The 14,553-nt window shown below is 38.1% G+C and overlaps 1 long non-coding RNA gene and 1 pseudogene across 1 annotated transcript; both read left to right on the top strand.

Moving 5' to 3' along the window:
• Positions 1-2,588: 2,588 nt before the first annotated feature.
• Positions 2,589-4,766, top strand: LOC148103094 (uncharacterized). The gene is made up of 3 exons (XR_015718625.1): positions 2,589-2,720; positions 3,541-3,948; positions 4,571-4,766. It is a non-coding gene; the product is annotated as an uncharacterized LOC148103094 (long non-coding RNA).
• Positions 4,767-10,618: 5,852 nt separating this feature from the next.
• On the top strand, positions 10,619-11,304 carry LOC148103093 (uncharacterized; annotated as a pseudogene).
• The last annotated feature ends 3,249 nt before the right edge of the window (positions 11,305-14,553 follow it).

The following is a 14,553-nucleotide window of genomic DNA, read 5'->3' as shown; positions in this document are numbered from 1 at the left end:
ATGAACTTGAAAGCAGCTTTATTGCTGACCAAGGAAAACCAAACAGAAAACTTAAACTGGAGCTAGAACCAAAATACACAAGAAAACATCAGGAGAGACACAGGAGGGAGAAATGATGCTAACAACAGGACAACAAGTACTGACTGACAGGGACTTCAAAGACCTTCAAAGTAAAACAGGAAATCCACAGACTGAACTCAGAGACAATACTAACACAGTACAGGGACCAGAGTGACATAAGGAGCAAAGGAATCCACGAGCTCGGAAATACAAAACAGACACCAAAAAACTAGTAACGTTGAACAATAGAAGAAAACAGCCCAAAAACAATAATACAAAATCTAAACACTGGGCCACAGGTCCAGGACCGTGACAACAAGTGAGTCAAACAGCAGCTTAAAATCCTACTGTCAGTTTTGTAAAGCTTAAAGTTTAATTTCTAAATTTAAGTTTCAAATGACAGCAGAATATTAATCCCATACACTGTTCCAAAAAATAGTAATGTCAAATTATTTTACTGTGTATTTTACAGTTGTGTACTGTTTTTCTAGAATATCATTACATTTACATAAGTAGACTGTGATCTGACACGTCATATGTAAAATAACATAACAACACTGTAAATGTAATAAAACACAATTTACTTGTTTTTTTTATATATTTTTTTGTACATATGCATATTTAGATTGTAAAAATAAATCCAGAAATGTATCATAATTTCACGAATATTTGTCTGTTATGTGAGAGAATGATCTGTTAAATCCAAATGTAATACTATGGAAAAATATATAAAATGATCGAAAATTAATGAGAATAATCAATCATTAAAGGAGTATTTGAATTATAATTTTGCTGAAAATTTCATGTCACCTATAATTCAATAGGATATATTCAGAGGTAACAAGTGAAAATATAATTAAAAGGAATAAAAACTAAAAAAAAACATATTGTGGCGTGTTGGGGGAACAGCTAGTTCTCTCCCATCATGCGTTGGGACATGTGCTGCTGTTTAGATGTTCTTGTTTTAATGTTTGTGGTTACGTTACTTTTAACTGTTATCTTGAATGTTGTGTTTATGCCGTGGTGCAGAGTGTCTGACAGTTGTTGTTTTGTAGAGCGAGTGCTGTACCATGAGTGACTTCTGTTGTGCTGTTGTTGAACTTTGAGGCACATTGTAGCACCAGCAAGTGTTTTAATAAAGAGCTCCCCCTACCAGCTTGGGGTTGAATAACAAGCTCAATTTTTCTCTGTGAGCTTCTTTGTTAAGATTTCTCTGTGTGCCACAATGTAAGACATTGCACGGCCACGCTGTGCTAATTATATATTTTAAAAAAGAAATGTAGAGGTAGGAAATGCAATTAATATAAATAACATGACGCTAAACATCAGCCAATGAATGTGAACTAACAACAAGGTCACGGGTATGGCTGCGACCGTAGGAAAAAACCCTAATATGAAGGTATTTTACTGCATTTTACAGTAATGTTCTGTTCTTCTAGAATATCATTAAAGTTACGTAAATAGACTTTGACTTCACATTTTGAATGTAAATTAACGTTAAATCACTGTAATGAAACATAATTTTCATGATTATTAAATGTATCTGTCTGTACATATGCATATTTAGATACAGATTCACAAATGTATCATGATTTCACAAATATCTGTCCGTTATTTGAAAGATTGAACTGTTGAATTCAAATATAATGCTGTGACAAAGTATATAACATGATTCCTATAAGCTTGTGTTACATCACATAAGTATTGTTATCATTGCTAGTTAGGGTGATCATAGCTGAAGAGTTGCCAGTTCGCCTTGTGATCAGAAGGTTGCCGGTTCGCGCCCCGGCTCGGACACTCTCCGTCGTTGTGTCCGTGGTGAACCTACCGCCTACTAGTGATGCCCAAAGGGGCCGACGGTGCGATATGGCAGCCTCGCCTCTGTCCCAGGGCGTACAATCCATTATTATTTAAACCAACTGTATATTTCTGTACATTTACGTATTATGATTCATATTGCCACATTCATCAACCTTGTTTATAGGTAATTTCATTGTTTGATCACATTAAAATGTTCCTAATTTAATGTCTAAACGCACTTGGAAAAGTGAATCCCATGTAAAATTAGCGCAACAAACTCTATTTTCATTACTGAAAATGACCGTATTTTTATGGGACAGTTATTTTCTGTTATTTTACGGTCGTATTTTGGCGCCCCAGCTGCTGGAATATTACCGTTTTTTAAAGATTTTTTTTTTCCTATTTATAGATGATTTCATTGTTTAATCACATTAACATATTCCTAATTTAATGTTTAGCGGCACTTCAAAAAGGCGAGATCCCATGTCAAATTAGCGCAACTAATTGTATTTTCATTACTGGAAATAACCGTATTTTTATGCGGGAGTTATTTTCTTTAATTATACGGTCGTATTTTGGCGCCCCAGCTGCCGGAATATCACCATTTTTTCAAGATGCTTTTTCTAACAGTGTAGAGCAGCAAACAGCCCTGTAGACGTGTTGTTTCTCCTCTAAATTTGATTCTGTCATTTGCTGTAAAAAGAAAAAATGAATAAATAAATATTTTGAAGGCTCAACAGGAAATGATCAGGTTATATTAAGAGGACCAAACCTGTAGTGCATCAGCAGCTGCGTGTTGTTGTTATCAGGACTTTAACTGGAGATGAAGATGTTGCTGCCACTCCTGCTCCTCGTACTCGGTAAGAGCGCTCTTTGAATGCAAACACAACAACACAGCTGTTTGTGCTTTTAGACAACATAAAGTCTAACATGAGTTTACTGGATGTAAACTGACTGTACTTGACTTTATTCCTTATAACCCCCTCTGGGACTTCATGCAGGGCGCTCACAGGGTTACAGCTGAGTTCATATCTGTTTAAGACGAACTATCTGTGTGTTCCAGACGTCTCTGTTTCTTACTGATAGAACCACAAACCTGCCAGAAAGTAGTGACGTTTGACAAGATTAACGACTATGGCAAAAAGAGAAGAAGAAAAAAAACTTGTCCAATGATACAGATGAAAATTGGTTGTGTTGCCAGTTGTGTGTAACATTGTCAGTGGTGACACTTTTATGTGCTGTAACACTGGGATGTCTATTTGCTAATAAACTGTTTGTTTTCTGTGTGGTTGTGTTTCTGCCTCATTTGATGTTGTTGCATGGTGAGGTTATTTGTTAAAAATGAATGGACTGCGGTGTCGTTGTTAGCCCTGCAGGGCTCAGATCTGCTTGTATCTGTGTTCATTTTCAACCAAATGCTGATATAAATAAGAGATGGTTTCCTCCTTTCACCTCAGTGTTGTTCAGTCATCCATCAGTTTTCTTTAACATCTTTGATGTCCTTTCAGTCAGTGTGTGTTGGACAGGAAGAATCCATGTTTGAATACTTTTCATAAAACATGGCTGAGAGTTACGTTACATATTCTGCAACTTTCTGAAACCACTTTATATGAACCCAAGGAAAAAATCTACTGCATACACATAAGTGTTTTTGTTGTGTGTGCTTGTGTCTCCTTCCAGTTTCCCAGCATGCCCTGGCTCCGGTGGTGGAGGTATATGAGGGGGAAAAATCTGTGCTGTTGCCTTGCAAGTACTCAGGTTTTATACCTGAGGAAAATCCCACAGTGCTGTGGACTCGCAATGATCTCCACCCCAAATCTGTCCACCTACGACGAGAGGAAACAGATGATCTGAAAGGGCAAAACCAGCGTTACAGAGGGCGCACATCAATGAGGCCTGATGCTCTGGACACTTCAGACTTCAACCTCACTCTGAGAAACCCTTAAATGAGTGATAGCAGCAACTACACCTTTATAATTTCGCAATTATAAATCTCTGGAGGCGCACATCCGGTTCACCAAGGACTGGGTACAAGATTTGGCTATTTTTAAGCCTCCACGTTGTGAGTACGCCGTCATTCAAGCAAAGGTAAGTCAGCTTGAGTACTGCGAGTAAAATGCGTTTGATTCCCCCCGAACATTCAAATTAGTGCAGCATAAATTCATTCATGAGGGGGAAATTACAGTGAGAACACGTGGAGGCTGTTAGGTGGATAACATAGTGAGTTCAGTGCATTGATGTGACATTGTCCTGAAGGATTTAGTTATTCTTTATGGTTAAAGAAATTGCCCTTATTAATTCATATTTATTATAAATAATCCTAATTACACATCTTGCTTCCTTGTTTGTGTGCTGTGTCACTAAAAATACATTGTTTTAGTTTTATACATTGATTAATGACCTGCAGAATCTCCTTATCATATTAGGTGTCCACAATTGTCACTTGAAGTCGAACATTATGTTTTCTCCCTCTTGAAAGTGATTACATCCTTGCATTACACACTTTAGGTTAATTTTTTGCTGATAGGTTTCTAAAACAAACATGCAGATTTAGAATATAACATGCATCGTTCTATAGATGGATACATAAAAACACTTTATTTGTTACATTTATGATAAATGGATTTGAAAGTAGATAAAACACATTTGTGTCGGTCTTGGCTCATTAAAGTTCTTGTCTTTAAAGTAACTTTATCTGTGTGTGTTTCAGGTACTGCACTCTTAAAGACTGAATTGTAGCATTGTAGCCATGGGTCACTGTGAGCATCACAGAGAAGGTTGAAGCCGCCCACTGCAGCTGTATGGCCGGAGTCGTGGAGACCTGCAGCCATGTCACTGCTCTTCTGTTTAATGTAGAAGCAACAGTGCGGATCTGTGGCACAAGGACTGTTACAGATGAACCTGCATGCTGGGTAATGTGACCAAGATACAGCCAGAGGTTGGCCATAAGAAAGACTTTACTTCAGCTGCCCAAAAAAAGGTTCTTGATCAAAACATAAACAGACCATTCGTTGTGACAAGTAAAAGAAGCCGTCCTCAAGAAAAATTCCACCTGCTACTGTGGAGGAGTTGGATCAACTGATGGAACAATATTTTCCAAGCATAGTTCTGTTCTGAATAACCCATATTTTAATCTAGGGGGGCATGTAAATACTTAACTGAACTGTACTTACTAAGTACCACTGTTCAAAAGTTGAATAAAGAAACAAAGAAATGTTTGCCTATTTTTGATTAAAAGCACTTTGTAGAACATCACATCAGTTACAATGTAAAAATCAATGTCATGTATAGTTTACAAATGACAAAATGTTTACATAACATCATTTATATAATATCACCCACTGCTAGCATGTAATTTACTCTTTTGAAAACTTATCACTACATAAAGAGCACAAGACTTAACAGTATTTAGCAAGAGCATTTTTCCCTGGTTTTACTACCACACTGGGGCACATGTTCACCAAAACGCAGCAAACCTTTGCCATCTTATCCAGGAGGGTCACCTTTTTACCCTCACATGGAAGAAGTAATCTGATTGGCATGGTGGTATGTAGCATGTAGTTTGAAGCAGGGATTTCGTAGTGCCCCATGTGTAGTGTTGGAACCCAGTCAGGATTGGTTTCATTCATTTCATAGGCTGGTTTGCTGCATTAATGCCAAATAATTAGCAACTCTATAAATAAAAGGTAGTTCTGCATGTTTGTGCTATGACCTCAGAGCACATTGAAAATAAAACTAACAGGCTATAAAGAATAATATGAACTTATTTAGAACTTACCTGAATGAAAATGTCTGTAGAGGTAGAGATAGATATATATAGATAGATCTATATATATCTCTATATCTCTATATCTCTATATATATATCTCTATCTCTCTCTCTCTCTCTCTATAGATATATATATATATATATATATATATATATATATATATATATATATATATATATATATATATATATATATATATTAGGGGTGCAACGATACTCGTATCGATATCGAACCGTTCGATACAGTGCTTTCGGTTCGGTACGCATATGTATCGAACGATACAACATTTTTAATTTATTTTATCAACTTTCCTTCTGACGATGCTGTCTGTGTTGAGCGCTCAGTGGATCTGCGCTCGACAGTGCAGCCTAGGCGGAGTAGTCGAACACAGATTCACTGAGCGCAGGGCAAGCTAGCTAGACAGAAGTTAAGCTCGTTGCAACATGGCAAATTGAACCTCCCCCACCCTCATTCAGATCTGGCGTTTGGAACTATTTTGGTTTTCATGTGACGTATGACCCTGAAGGTAAGCACATCATGGACAAAAGTAAAACAGTATGTTGGATGTGCCAGCAATGCTCAATTGGTGGGAACTAGTGTGTTAGCGCAGTTAGCTCGTTAATGTGTTGACGTCTTCCAGCCCCACTCATGAGGCGATCCGCGGTAGCTCGTTAACGGAGATTTGCCGTGTTGTGACCTTAACGTCATTTCAGATTAACGCTGACAGCACTAGTGGGAACACAACCAATATGACTGCACATTTACTCCGACATCATCCTCGTGCAAAGACAAGTGGAAGCAGACAAAAACAAGCACGCATGCTACAAACTTTACCTGAGTCATTTAGACAGCCGTTAGCACATGATTCTCCTTATGGGGACCTGATATGTTTAATATGCTGCTGAGAATATAGCCCAGAAGAAGCGTATAGTATAGCTTTTATTTTGGAAAGAGACATTTCTCCATAATAAACTCTCTTTTCCAAAGATGAGTGATTCCTCAATCAGATACAGGGCTCGCAAAATCGCTAGCCCGACGTCCTGGGGCTTTTTTCCAGTCGGGCTACCAAAATCTATCTCTGCCCTGCCCGTCGGCCTATCGTAGGAAGGAAAAATATATGTCAATGCTTTTGCATTCTTTTGGAAATGTAGCTGGGTAATTATGTCATTGGCATCGGCCACTGTCAATATGTGACATACTGAAATCGCGTTTGAATTTGCGCTTGTTTTTTGCTTTCACTTTGCAATCGCGTGAACTGTGTATAGAAAGCGACAGCACTGATTGGTGAGTGATGATAATTTGCGCACCAATTCCTCTGACATCGTCTTATCAATCGTTAGTTTACTATGCAAACATGACAAGTGAAATCTCCTGCAGCTTAAACATGTGAGAGGTTGATCGCGCAGAGAATCGCTGAGCGTTATGTTAGTGCGTGTGTAAAAGCAGCAGGATATATATTTTAGTTCTGCTGAGCCAAATAAGACAGGTCAGGGTGAAGAAGTGACAAAACGGAAAGGTTATGACATATCAGACTATAAGGCAAAAAGAAAGTGCAGCTTTATGGTTTCATGGACAAAAGAATTTCTGTGGCTGCAATATGACGAGCTAAATAACCAGGGCTGCACATAAGTGGTCCGCAGGTGGCATTCGCTGTCAAAATAAAAACCCGCACAAGATAAGAAGTTGCAACGCGTGTTTGCGTACATAAGATTTTAAGGAAGAGGACAGACATTTGTTTAGAACTCTTAAAGATGTCGAAGAAGCTCCTTTAAGCAATTACTGTGATGTTCCTCCACCTCCAAAGAAATGTCAGAAGGAGTCCGAACCACAAAAGAAGCACGTATTCTCGGAAAAGTGGTTGCAGGAGGTGAGCTAGCTTCAAACAAATGATGAACGCACAGAGATGTGGTGCAGAATGTGCCGTGAAAATTTAATAAATGACAAATTAATAAAAAGGCATGAACATTTTTTTTGTATCGAAAAAATATCGAACCGTGACACCAAAGTATCGAACCGAACCGAACCGTGAATTTTGTTGTATCGTTGCACCCCTAATATATATATATATATATATATATATATATATATATATCACGTATAGTCACGTGACATGACACTGCGGCTGTGATTGGTTCGGCTCTGCGCTACTTAATTTGGATTGGCTGTTCTTTTTTTTAAGAGGACAAGAGAGATGAGGCCTATCGCAATAGTTTAACTTTTCTATCGAGAAAAAGTTATTTCGCAATACATATCGTTATCGTTCTATCGCCCAGCTCTACGTGGCCCCTTTTAAATTTAGGCTTATGGCCTCTACCTCTTATGCGTATCACAGCCGGTTCAGCCACAGGATCAAACAGTGGCTTAGTTTTTGCAGAGCACCACTCAACAAAATGATGGTAGTAGAGAACCATTCCTAGGAAGGACCTGATTTTCCTCGCACACAGTGTCACCCCGTCAGACTCCATCAGGTCTTTCTGCACATTGTCTATAGCCTGCATTTTACTTGGGTCTGTTTTCACACCCTCACCACATATGATGTGTCCCAGGAACTTCACAGACCGCTGAAGAAAGTGGCATTTCTTAGGTGAGAGCTTCAGGTTGTTGGCAGAAAGTCGCGAGAAAACCAGCTGCAGACGTTCAAGTGCCACCTGTTCAGATGTGGCATAGACCATAAGGTCATCCAGATAACACAACAAGCTTGTGCAGTTCTCATCAGGGTTTTAATAGTTTTGCAATTTTCATTAGTTTTTATTTTTATTTAGTTTTGACTTCAGATTTTCAATTTTATATCAGTTTTAATTCGTTTTTACCAATTGTTTGCTAGTTTAGTTTAGTTTTTATTTTTTTGAAAATCCTTAGTTTCAGTTTAGTTTTGATTAGTTTCAGTTATAGTTTTAGTTGTGTTTGCAATAATTAAGTGTAACAAAATCCCAGTTTCATCATATCAGTCATTCTGCTCATCCTTGGGTATGTTGCTATTCCAGCTACCATACTGCACCCTGGACAGGTCGCCTGTCTGTCGCAGGGCTAACACGCAGAGACAGACAACTCACATTCCCACCTATGGGTTCTTTAAATAAATAAATAAAGGCAGATGAACAACCATTGATACCAGGCAACTATAAAATGTATATCTTGGCCCCAATAAGACTATTAACTCTCGCAGCACCGGGTGTTCGTAATTTTGGTTCAAGTGAATTGATAAACTTTTTGAAGGTAATTGACTCACACAGTTGTGTAGATATCCCCGTCCTGTTGTCTCGGGATGCATCACGCTGCCTTGCCTGGGGTTAGCTTCTGTTTTCTGGGGATGAGGGTTGAGTGTGCTCCCTTACCTTCTCAAGCTAAGCTAGGTTAGCCTTCTTGTGTGAGCTTTTCAAGTGCACTTTAAGGTTTGTGGGATTTTTTTCCCTTTAGAAATGTCCCTCATAATTTGTCTGTTTCCACTACAAGACACTTGCTTTATCCAAAACACAGTCATATTCAAAGTAATCCCAAATTGGACTCTGGCTCCCGACTTTTCCTGACATGATTCTGCGCGTGGACGGAGCAGCAACACAGACGACTCGACTAACGTGCTGCCACCTGCTGGCATAATGAGACACAGCAAGAAAAAAATCTGGAAACTAAACTTCATTTTCACCCTTGACTCTTGTATGACACGCACACATCAATGAAAACTAAACACATTTTTGCTATAAATGCAGTTAATTTTAGTTAGTTTTGTGAACACTCATTACAGTTTTAGTTAGTTTTCCTTTTTTGTTTTTATTTTTATTTCCGTTAACGAAAATGTTTTTTCACTTCTAGTTTTCGTTAACGATAATAGCCTTGCAAATAACACATAAAATAATGAAGATATTTTTGCCACTTTATTTGGCACATCATTAGATGCTCCCAGTTTGGTAAAAAAAAAAAAAAAAAAAAAAAAGAACAAACAAAAATAAAACCAAAAGACTGATGTCTTGATGTCACAAATAAAATGATATCATTTTATTTGTCCAGTTTCAATATTTCAATATTTTTAAAACATGTTTTCTCTAAGTTTTATACAAAAAAGAAAGACATTCAAAAAGTTGATTTACAACAAAAAAGAAACAAGGCAAAATGCTAGCTTTATTTACAGCCACTTCTTCTCAAGCTAAACAAATAAAATGATATCAAACATTTGTACTTCTTCTCAGTACAAATACAGCAACAGCGTAGCAGCCACATTTCCTGTTCACGTCACATCTCTACTTTGAGCACAGATATGACACATACACAAAAACCACAAAAGCACTGTTACAGAGATGTGACTGTCAACAAAGAAAATATGTTGTCTTCCTAGAACAACTTTCTTTGCTCACACAAAAACATTTTCTATGTCTGTGTATAATTTTATCATGCTTAGTTTAACACTTAATCACAACGTTGTAGCTAAGAGACAGCTCTTCACTGAGACATTAATATATCTAAGACAGTCGTGCTTTTAATTTCGAGCTGAAGATTTTTGTGTTTCTTTTTACACGATCTCACTCTCCAGTCATCTAACTCCCTGCCATCCTAGCTACTGACATTGTCAGGACTATTTCTCCACATGATTTGAGTGACTGGAGTTTTTCCTGTCTGTGAGAAGAGTTCCAGCTTCCATCTTCTAGGGTTTTGTTTTTAGCATCTCACCTGCTCCTCATCCCAGGGCAATCAGCAGGAGGCTTTTTAAACCAGCGCCACATGCCAGTGTTCGCCAGCTTGTCCTGCTACCATCAGTGGTAACTTGGCCTCCTCGTGTTCAGCTTCATGCTCGTCAGTTCTGTGTCTAATGTTGCCTCTCTGTCTGCAGCTCCATTAGATTCTCCTCCTGCCATGCTTTCTCTCCAGCACTGGTTCTGTTCACTTCCAATAGCTCCATCAAGAGCTAGTGAAGCTACAGGAAAAGGCAGGCCCGGAGTTAGCAAGCCTCAGGATTGATTGAGGCTGTAGTAAAAAAGGGGCACAAGTATTTAGAAGATGCCGCCTAAAAGAAGTAATATCAATGAGGAGGAACTGGAGGACATAAAGGAATCTTTGAACTTCATGTCAGAAGAAATTACAACCATTCCAAAACAACAAAAACTGATAATCAACTTAATTGAGGATATTAAAGAAGTAAGAAGGCAAAGTGAGGAAAAGGACAAGAAGATTGCTATGTTGGCAGTACGAGTGGCAGAGTTGGAACAATATTCGAGAATAACAGATGTAATAGTAACAGGTCTGGGAACCAAGCACCAGACATATGCACGAACAGCAGCAGAAGAGAGAGGGGAGCCGCCTGAGCAAGAGTTGCGCTCCCTGGAAGAACAGGTAATGGCCTTTTTCAATAGTAATTGAAATGGATAGTAAGGACATTGAGGGGTGCCATACTCTTCCAAGGAAAAACAAGAATCAAAAACCTGCCATTGTTATAAGATTTGTTAATAGGAAGCAGAAAAAAGAGCTACTGAAGCAAGGAAGAAAGTTGAAAGAAACGAATGTGTATGCTAATGAACACCTAATCCAGAAAAACACAGATATTGCAAGACAAGCAAGATTAATAAGGAAACAGAAGAAAATACAGTCAAGCTGGACAACAGATTGTAAGGTGTTCTTAAGTTAAATGGAACACCGGAGCAGGCTTAGTCATTAAAGAGCTGACGGAGTTAGAAAAATACGGCTAAAATGTAAGGAAAAGCATTGGGATGGTCGATGGTACTTTCAATGAATTGTCAAATTGGTGGTTCTTGACTAAGACAAAGTATTGTTAAAGGTGATGGTGTGTGGATAACATATATAATAAAGTCAGATGTCTGACAGATTTCAAGTAACAAATCAAATGGATGTTGAAAGTGGGACATTGGGTATGATAGCAATATTGATCCTGACTGTAATTGTTTTACCAAAATGGACTGTAATTATTATACAATGGAACAATTTAATAGGAACATAGAGCGTAAGAATATAACCATGGTTCATTTTAAGAGTAGAAGTCTATATGCAAACTTTCAATTTATTAAAGAATATATAGCACAGTTTAATCAACCATTTGATGTGATAGCAATATGAGAGACTTGGATAAACACTGGAAAAGAAGAGGATTTTGAGATAGAGGGATATGAATTCCTCCACTTAGATAGGACCAGTGTTGGGACTAACGCGTTATTAAGTAACGCGTTACAGTAACTACGTTATTATTGTGGTAACGAGCACGGTAACTAGTTATTATGCCAAAATCAGGAACGCGTTAGTCGTTACTGGGATTTAGATAGGGTCGTTACTCGTTACTTCGTGTGGTGGCTATCGCGGAGCTTCCACAGATTCTGTAACATTGGCAAGTGGTGGAGGCAGCAGGTGGATGAGAGAAAGGGGACGCAGAAGGAAAAGAGACCCGAGGTGGCCGCCGGTCCAAGTGTGAACTGAACTTCAGGTAAGAGGTTATGACCTGCAGTCTATCTGGGTCAGATATAAACCAAGTTTAGGTGGAGTTTATTTTCGTTATTCTGACTTTTTCCGTACTGCGTACTAGCTAGCATGACGGAGTTTCTATACAGCTGGGTGGGTGCTATGAAGTTAATGTTGAACTTTATTTTGTTCATAAGTTATTAGAGTTGCCAACCGTCCCGTCTGGTATTCAGAGAAAATATTAGGCGTTTCTCATTGAGGTGAAAAGGAACAGTTTGTCCCGTAATTCAGCTACAATGAAAAGGGCACAAAGCTGGAGTTATTCTGTGTCTTTGCTGCACAGCTGCTTCTTCTTCTTTCATTCTCTCCCCCTCCCTCTCCCGTTTCTACTTCAATCATGAAAACTGATCAATGATCAGCTGATCGGCTCTCTTGTTTGTTTATCGCCCACTTTGCGCCAGAAAGATGAAACCAGGAGATGTCCTTACTGAATCATCAGAGCTGAACAGGTGATGGAGAAACAGGTTTACCTTTTAGGTGACATGAATGAGTTGAAGGGAAGTTATGAACTGTTTCTGAGAGACAAATAACCCCAGGATCCTTTTTAGGTAGCTGACAGCTGGTAACTGTGCAGGTGCGGATCTTGCAAAGTTTTGCCAGGGGGGCCAGGTAGGGCATTAACAGGGAGAGGTGGGCAGAAAGAAATACTTTTCTTTCTTATTCTCATTTAAAATGTCTAGCTTTTAAAAAATAATTATCTGAATCTTACAACAAACGATTGATAGATTGATGCATATATACCATCAAAACAGTGTACATCACTGTCACAACAGCGTTTGTTTTCATTCAAAGGCTTTATGATTTTTCCTATAATGGTGGGCCAGTCTCTAGTCAAAATGCCCGGGCCGATTTTTTGTCCCCGTCCAGCCCTGTATGCAGCTCATCTGCAGTCTGGTGTTACCTACATCTTCCTATTCAGAAGGCAGAATTTCCGAGTTCTGAGTACAATCAAAGCACCACGACTGCAGTTTTTGTGTTGGATGTAAAAGGCGCACATGACGCTGTGACATAGGCTAGAATCATGGCAGCAGTCAATGACGGTCCAGGCGTGGGATTTCTCTCGTGGAAATATGCACATTATCTTTTCCTTTCTATTGGTAGGTGGCACAGTGCACTTGTGGCAAGTAAGGAAGCTAGAAGACTGGCAAAGTGATGGAAGCAACACATTAACAAGAAAATTCTGAGTAAAACCAAAGTTACTTTCCCTAGTAACTAGTTACTTTGAAAGTAACGAGTAACTTGAAGTAACTGAGTTACTTTTGATAGAAGTAACTAGTAATGTAACTAAGTTACTATTTTAAAGTAACTTACCCAACACTGGATAGGACTAATAAAAAAGGAGGTGGGGTGGCACTCTATGTTGATAAAAATTTAAGGTTTGAAAAAATGAGAAGAATGACGAGGGTGGTAGATGGAGTGATGGAATGTATAACAGTGGAAATAAATATGAAAAAACAGAAAAATATGATTGTAAGTTGCATATATAGAACACCAGGGTCAAAGATTGAGACTTTTAAGGACATTATGGAGGACTTGTATACAAATCTGAATCAGAAAAGAGTGTTTATTTGTGGAGACTTTAATATTGATTTATTGAACCCAAATCATAATAAGAGTATTGAGGAATTTATTGATTCAATGTATTGTATGGGATTATTTCCCCTGATAACAAGACCGACGAGAATAACCCCTCATTGTGCAACTCTATTAGATAATATTTTTACAAATGTAATGGAAGAAAATACAAAAGGGGGGATAAATGATATAAGTGACCACTTACCAGTTTTTGTAACTTATGACTGTTGTTATAAAGTTCATAGAAATGAATGTAAGACGATATATAAAACAATTAGAACAGAAAAGACAATGCAGTGTCTCAAAATGAGTTAATAAAACAAGATTGGACACAATATATAAACACAAGGATGTCAATAAAGCCTATGAGGCATTCTTAAGCATTTTCATGGCCTTATTAGAGAAAAACAGCCTACTCATTGAAGTCAACAGGAAAGATAAGTATGCAGGAAGACCATGGATGACGAAGGGACTGCAAAATGCCTGTAAAAAAAAAGAACACCTTATATAGAGAATTCATTAAAAAGAGAACTACAGAATCTGAAAAGAAATATAAAAAGTATAAAAATAAATTAACTAACATAATGAGAACTTGTAAAAAAGAATACTAAAGATAGCATGAAAGGGATATGGAAGGTATTAAATAGTATAATAAAAAATGGACCAAGGACTAATGACTACCCTGGGTATTTTATGGAAGGGACAAATACTATTAGTAAAACTAGAAAGCGAAAATTTCAGAAGAAATTTTAAGTGTGCCTATGCCGCTGCTAATCAGTGTAGTTTGCCTTTAATGTGGTGCAATTAGTGCAGGTTGCCATTTATAACACTAGAGGGAGCAAAATGCAACATGAGTGTAGTTTGCTATTCATACCAGGGAGGGAAATGGAATA

Source organism: Neolamprologus brichardi, chromosome 3 (genome assembly GCF_056152115.1).
Source record: "Neolamprologus brichardi isolate AB-2024 chromosome 3, ASM5615211v1, whole genome shotgun sequence".
NCBI lineage: Eukaryota > Metazoa > Chordata > Actinopteri > Cichliformes > Cichlidae > Neolamprologus > Neolamprologus brichardi.
This window is presented reverse-complemented; position numbering and strand designations above follow the sequence as displayed.